Genomic DNA, 8,206 nt, shown 5'->3' with positions numbered 1-8,206 from the left:
AATTAAATGATATAAAGATAGAAGCTATTTTCTTGGTGAAAATAACTATGAACTACAAACTGTGAACAGTGTGACCCAACACCTTGGAGAATTTAAATGACATGCTGAATTTGATATATTGAATGACACAACATCTTTATTTTTCAATGGAACAACTCAATAAGACACTTACAGGAACACATGGCTTGAATGATAAAATATGTGTGAATAAGATCTTAATAATTTGGGGCCAGCCTGGTGGCATAGTGGTTAAGTTCATGCACTCTGCTTGAGTGGCCCAGGGTTCACCAGTTTGGATCCTGGGTGCAGACCTACACACTGCTCATAAAGCCATGCTGGGGTGGTGTCCCACACAGAAGAACTAGAAGGACTTACAACTAGGATATACAACTATGTACTGGGGCTTTGGGAAGAAAAAAAAAGAGGAAGGTTGGCAACAGATGTTAGCTCAGGGCCAACCTTCCTCATCCTTCCCCCACCCCTCCCCCCGCCCCCAAAAAGCATACCTTGAAAAACAAAGATCTTAATAATTTATTCCATTTGCTGGTGCAATTTGATATAAGTGTGTGTCGTTTTAATAAGAACTACAAGCTGTATTTTGAACCTATGTATTGTATTGGAGAGAGAGTGAGAAGGAGGCAGGGAGGGAGAGAGCATAGAACAGACCAACCAAGCAACTAAGAAGTAGCTGGTAACTACTAAAGCTAGATGAGTGGGCACCCATCTTGGACCATGAAGCGTCCCTGACAACCTACAGCTTCCCACACAGATCGTAACCTCCTCCCCCGCAGCCCCCACCACCACGTTGTGTAGGAGTTTATCTTTTCTAGCTATCACTACGGGTAGGGTAAAAACTACTTTTATAAAAACTACCTTCATGGTTACTGAAAACTGAGGAGGAATACTTCACTAATCATGGGCCATGACTCATAGTTTAAAGACTTAACTAGTAAGCATTTATAAGACTTCTTTGGGGCTGGAGTTTTCTCATTGTATCTCATTGCTTTCATTTCATTTAGTCCACATCATAGCAGCACTTTCTGGATGAAGTACTTCACTTAACTCTCTGAATTCAATCCTTTGCAGAGACAGAGAATTTTGATGGCTATTACATTTATGCTTCCTCTAAAAAAAGCATTTAAAAAGAAAAGGTCTTTCGAAATTGGCCACTGTGTGGAAAACACTCAAAAGTGGTTATAAAGAGTTTCAAGGAACAGAAGACATTTAGACGACAGAAATGAACATAATCTACTTAAGCTATACATATACTAGTTCATGTATCAAGGACAGTTCTAGAACTTTGGAGACTTAGACAAGGCTGCCAAACTCCCATTCTGATGAATGAAAAAGTTAAGAATGACTGATGATTTTGTGGGAAACTTTTTTATTATGACTATGTTCTAACCCTTTAATTTGGGCAATTAAAATGCAAGCAATTTTATAAAAACCTGACGTGAGAAATGAGCCTGATGGTTAGATATGAAAATATCTGTCTATACTTCCTTTGAGGGGTGAGGATGTTCATTTGGGGTATAGTTCTCATAGAACAAGGACAATGACACAGAATTGGTATTCAGCCCGTGCTGAGCTGAGAAGCTGCCCCAAATGTGGCTTCAGGGAAACACACATACTCACATGTAAACTTCCCCCTGTGAGTCTCCCCTTTCTTTCACAAACTATATTCTAAAAAGCTCCTAACGTAAGTAGATTGAGTAGAACATAAATTTCTACAATTTCCGGGAGACAGGGGAGACATTCAAAGGAAAAAGAGGAAAAAAAATCCTATTAACCAAATTCATAAGATAAAGGAAGTTTAAACCTTTCATAAAAAAATAATTTCAACAATTAATATTCTCAAGCAGATTATAGTGTCTCATTTATTTTCATGTCCTAGCGTATAGTAACATTTCTTCAATGATTTGGCATTAATAAATTGTATATAATTAAAAAATCTTATGTTGATTGATTGATTCCTCAATCTGAAAAATTTGTACTTTATTTTATTTTTTTCCAGCTTTACGGAGGTAAAATTGACAAAATTATAATATATGTTGATTTAACATTTCATTTTTCAGCTTTTGTCAATGTTGGTCTTAAGATCTATAAACTCGTTTGTTGGTATTGATGATTATAGAAGCACCATATATAAATGTAGTATAAAATGTATATATATAAACATAGGATAGGATGTTTGTGTGTATGCACATGTGTGTGTGAGGGGGTTGCCATGTATAAAATGCTTGCGTGTCTGTTTAACTAAGAGTGCTTCTGGAAGGCTATGACTCCAGTGAGACAGGGAAGGAAAAGGTGATAGGAGGGTAGGCCAAGGGTGAGACAATGGAAGTAAACAAGGGGAAGTAGGACACTGCCTCATCTGTTTCTGGAGTATTTTGAGTTCTTGGGAGCCTCTGAGGTTGGTAGACGGTATAACCCCGCAACAGATCTGGCAGTCAAAAGGAACCAGGACATTTGAGGATGTCACCCTCTGGTTTATCTGACATCTTCCCCTCTCTGTTCCTAGTCATTATTAGCAAACCTAAACCTACATTCAACCATCTCAGCCTCTGGGATTGCCAGCATCAATCTCAAATTATTGAAAACTAGTCCTTTGAGGATAATCTGAAATGCTCCTTTTGTGAAAGAAAAAATCTCTAGGCTGCATTTTACAAAATCATATTTGAAAATCTCAGATTGGTTTAATTCATGGATAGGTAAATTGTTGACAAAATATACCCCCTTAACTAATTTTAATACAACAAAGTAAGACTTCATGTCTCCATTGATTAAAATGATACTTTAATGGAATTTCCCCACTTAATACTGAACTTTCCCTTTGCTCAAAGCCTTGGCTTACATATCGTTAATGTTTTATCAGAAAAATGGTGAGCATTTCAGACATATTATCACACTTTGTTAAAGTCGGTCAGAGGCTAGTGAATGTCACTGTAATTGTCTCAGAACTTTTGCAATTGGTATAATGCAGATGAAGTACAGGATTTCTCCACTAAAGTAGAGACTCTCTTGGCTCCGAATTACTATATCATCTATAATCTAAAGATTTCATGGGAGATCAACAACAGGAACGCAAATTTGCCGTCTGGCTTCAATTTTTAAAAACACGTCTAATCTACCTGTTTAAAATTTTTTAAATGTTTGCTTTGACATTTATATCCCCTAAATGTGATCTTTCCCAAAATCTTTTACAATCATTGTATATTTAAAATTTTTTTTTGTTTATATTTAATATTCTGGAAAACTTTGCTCTCATCAGCTCTTTTTCCTCATCAGCCATGTTTATTTTAAATACTTAAATGTCTTGAAACATGCAAAGTAAAACCATGATGCATACAAATGAGTGGGGAAAAAACCGTGTCATTAAAACTGCCTACAGAGTAGCATTATTAATGAAATTTCTCTCTTTGGGGGGAGGGGAAAAGTCATAGAGTAGAAATACCAATTTATTCCTTGTCATTCGTTCATTCATTCACTCAGCCGGTTTCCACTGAGCACCTGTTCTGTGTCAGGCACTGTTCCAAGTGGGGACCAGAAGTGAACAAAACAAAATTTCATGTCCTGGTGGAACATAAGATTAAACGGAGAGGGAGAACAGTAACAGACAAGTAACACAGTGAATATGTCAGAGGGTGGTAAATGATAGGCAGAAACATAAAACCTAGAATGGGCAGGGGTTTGGGATTCGTAATCGGAGAAGGCCCCAACGGCAAGGTGATATTGAAGCCAAGATACAGAGGAGGTGAGGAAGGGAGCCTGTGGATGTCTGGAGGAGAGTGTTCCAGGCAGAGGGACCAGCAAGAGCAAAGGCCCTGGGCAGGGAGTGTGCTGAAGGGAGAGAAGAGTAGAGGTCAGAGGAGTAAAAAGGGGAAGATTATATGGGGCTTCTGGGCCTTTAAAAAGCCACTGACTTGTGCTCTGTAGGACACTGAAAGACACCGGATAGTTTTGAGCAGGGGAATAACATAATCTGACTTTGTTTTCAAAAGACGCTTTCTAGTTGCTAAGGGAATAAAGGTACAAACCAGAGACCAGTTAGGAGGCTACTTAGGACAAAAGATTCTGCTGTCTTAGACCAGGGTAGTGTTGGTAGAGTGTAATCTGAAGTCAGACCCCATGGGATTCACTGGTGAAATGGATGTGAGGTATCAGACAAAGAGGATTCAAGGACGACCTCAAGGATTCTGCCGTGAGCAACTGAGTGGATGGATTCTGTTGCCCTTTCCTGAGGTGAGGAAGCTTGTGTGAGAAGGAGGTTGGAGGTTGAAAGAGGAAGACCGAGAATTCAGTTTGTGATATGTTACAGTTAAGATGCAAGTTAGGCATCCAAGTAGAGCCAGTGAGTAGGTGGGTGTACATATTAGCCGGGAGTTAAGCAGGGGAGTCCCGGTGGGATATACTGATTTGGGAAGCATTTGCCTATAGATGGTGCTTAAAGCCCTGAGACTAGAGGAGACATCACCAACACAGTGAGTGAGTGGAGAAAAGAAAAGACTCAGTGATGGAGCCCCAGGGTGCTCCAATGTTAAAAGAATGGAGAAGAGGAGGAATCAGAAGAAAAGACTCGGAAGAACACCTACTTAGGAGGATGATCAGAGCGTGTGGTGCCCTGGAAGCCAAGCGACAGAAACAGATCCAGGAGGAAAGAGACCTGCTGTGCAAATGCTCCTGACAAGTCAAATTAGCTGCTTGAGAATTTCCCACTGGGTTTCAAAAAGTAGAGTTTATTTGGCGACCTTGACAAGACCTGTTTTGTTGGAGGGTTGAGGCGAAGGCCAGACTGGAAGGAGTTACAGAAAACAAATGGAAGTTTGGGAGTTGAAGCAAGTTTTAGTACTAACCTGGTATTCTGCTGTCTGATTGACCTCCTTTCACTCAGGCCCCAAAGGGCCAGACGTCAAAGAGTAGAAACCAGCATGGCAACTCACCCAGAACCCCTGGTGAATCATGACTAGAACTCTTCCACTAATTTTGGGAAATAGAATAAAGCACAACAGAGATTTTTAAAAAATGGAGAGAAAGTAAAAATCAATATTATTAAACCTCTTTAATTTTGCTTTTCCACTCTCTTCCATGCTGTGTCTTCCTTCTGCCCTTATACTTTGCTCTGGACTGAAGCATTCAGTTATTGCCACCCACAAGCCTCCATGTGGGACTTTCACAGTAGCAAATGAGATCAAAAGCCCAAAAGTGCCAAAGTTGGTGCCCTGATAAAACCTATGAGGCCATTACAGGCCTGTGTCAGACGGGAACAGATAGCAGGAGTCCAAACCCACAACCACAAACACAGCTAGGTAGGGAGGCATGGTCAGCCCGATGGGTAAAAGATTCAGGCAATCTCCAGGGAGCCACATGAGAGGAAGGACTTGGCTAACAGGGTCAAAGATGGAGTAGGTGGCTGCAACCAGGGTAGTGAATGAGAAGTAGGTGCATCTAGGTGGGAAAAACTGGCTGAAGCACGGCCAAGGAGGAGAGATCAATGTTAGTTCAGGAGTGAGGCCCAGATCTCTAGACCACAAGTCACTTTAGTAATTCGTTGTGTACTTTGATGTGGAATACTCACTTTTTTCCTTCTCATCCAAGGCAATCCCAGCCATAAAGAACTTTCTCCATAACTAATCCTCCACATCCAACTTGGCAGCTGACTAGCTCCTCAACAGCCAAGGAATGGCTGAAGTTTGATATAGAAAGTTTCTCTTATTGAAGAGCCCTTTGATTTCTTCCTCTGGGCCAAATCTAGTGCTGAAATTAGAGTGTGGATACCGATCATACACAGGAAGATAGGATGGCAAATTGCCTCAGCTACCAGATTCTTTCTCTTTAACTATACCTGGGCTCTCTTGTTCCTATCACCCTGCTTGTCTTGACTGATCTTCTGATGCTAACCAGAATTGCTGTTTGCGTGAAAGGCAGGAGATTTTTTATTGCAAGTGACAGAAATCCAGACGAAACCAACCTAAACCAACTGGTTTATGAAATTTACAATTCTAGAGGTCTAAGACATTTGAGGCACCATGCTTATATATTCTTGTCTTCAAGTCCTTCTTCCCTGACAAACCCAGGGTGGTACACACTAAGTAGTCTCTTCAAAATGCTATAAAGACTTTTTCTCAGAAAACCCAACATTCTGTTCTTTCCGTATGAACTATGAGAGATGCAGGGTCTCACTTAGATAAGGAAGTGATTCTTTAGCTTGGAAATGATGCGGGCTCGGCAAGCGGAGGAGTCTAAAGAAGGATTTCTTGGACTCTCAAGGTCTGGCAGTAGTGCTCTTTTATTCAGAGAATAGGACGGAGTAGCATGGGGACAGGAACCATGGGCAGTAAAGAGCTGCAGGCATGGGGACAGGACCCATGGGCAGTGAAGAGCTGCAATGGGTTGAGGACAGGGCTAAATTTATAAGGCATAGATATATGAGTTATTTCTTTACAAGACAAAAAAGGATCATGAAAAAAATTGTTAAAATGGTATCAGTGCAGGTGGGGTCTGTTTATTGGGTGGTCCTATAACTTTGGCTAGAAATCAGGTTGGATCAGGTCAGGAAGTCCTATGCTTCCCAGAGGATGATATAGATCGGTATGTAGGGCAGGACGCCTTGGGCTTCTCTCCCTAGGGCAGCCTTGATCCTCATCAAAAATCCTGTCGCTGAAATCCTTTGTCATCTCATAGGTAGTCTGTTCTGTGGACAGCTGCTCTTGCCTCATACCAGCTTTGAAGCTGGATTCTGTGCTTCTTCAGTTTCCCCCAAAAGGAATTCTTCCCTACAAAGCTTGAGTGGGCAATGTAAATTTACTACTGATCTTGTAGAGGAGTCTTTGAAAGAACTTGCATCACACTACACACAGTATTTCACTCCAGAGCCACATTAAATTTTTCTCGGTCTCTCTTCTTGATTGCCGGCTTCTGGGGCTCCCTCTAGCCACCCTTCCCTCGTGAAGTCTCAGATCTCTCCCCACATTCTTCGAAGCACAATGGTAGCGCTCTCTCTCAACCCTCTCCAACCGTCTCCAGTGTTAGCCAACCTACAGGCCTGGAAGCTCCAAACAGGCTTGTCAAAGCATTAACTCCAAAACGGAACCTCCCCCAAGGGGAAACTTTTGGAATGTGGCTAAGAAGATATTTTTTTCCTTGTTATTTACATTTGTATTGATATCTTCAAGTGAATTTCCAGGACTTTTTTTTTTATTATTACTATTTCCCTGGACAAAACCAGGTGTAAGTACTCTAACTACTCTGTGTGTCTAAGAAAGAACTTTCAGTGAAGGCTGATATCTACAGTTTATGGGCTGCCACATCCTTGAAGATACAAGAATCTTTGGGAAGGTTTTCCAAAGACCAAATCTAAGTCATGAGCAAATAGGGAACTCAAACAATTTCCTTCCACTTTTATTTGCAGAACAAAAAACTTGAAGTGGTGTAGAGGGGTTTTATGGTTATATTTTTTGGTGATAACGAAAATAATCAATTGGGTCAAGAGTGGAATATGCATGGTTGTCATGAAAAATGCAGTGTCCCTCCCACCCAAACTGGAGAGAGGGGACAGAAAAAGAGGAAGATGCCCTCTCTGTGGTTCACGGCTTTTCACTACAGAAGACAAAACTGAGAAAACTTGTTATGTAAATTTGCATATTTACTTAATATTTATCTCTCAGTCCAATTTGATTAAAAGGAGTTAAGAGTAAATGAGTAAAAGGAATTGAGTTTGCATAGAATTTGAATTTATAGTTACTGATCTTTCTGTTGCTAGCAAAGATATTTTTAGTGACACTTAGCCTTATTCATGCTATCCACAGTGTTCTGTGCTTTCTTAAACCCACACACTGTATGGGCAAAGTTGCCATAAGCAAGCAAAGATGAAAATCCAAGCAATATGTATTAGTCTGAGTAGACAGAGCTTCTTTCAAAGGGCTGTTCAGAGGAATATGGTGGTGGACTCATGATTTTGTCCCTCAGTTTTTTTGAGATATAATTGACATATCGCATTGTATAAGTTTAAGGCACACAACACAATGATTTGATTTGTGAACCGATTACCACCGTAAGTTTAGGTAACATCCACCACTTCACATAGTTACATTTTTTTTCTTGTGATGAGAATTTTAAGATCAACTCTCACAACAACTTTCAAATATACGATACACTATTATTAACCATAGTCATCATGCTGAACATTATATCTCCTGAAAGTATTTAC

This window comes from Equus przewalskii, chromosome 2 (assembly GCF_037783145.1).
Source record: "Equus przewalskii isolate Varuska chromosome 2, EquPr2, whole genome shotgun sequence".
NCBI classification, from domain to species: Eukaryota; Metazoa; Chordata; class Mammalia; order Perissodactyla; family Equidae; genus Equus; species Equus przewalskii.
This window is presented reverse-complemented; position numbering follows the sequence as displayed.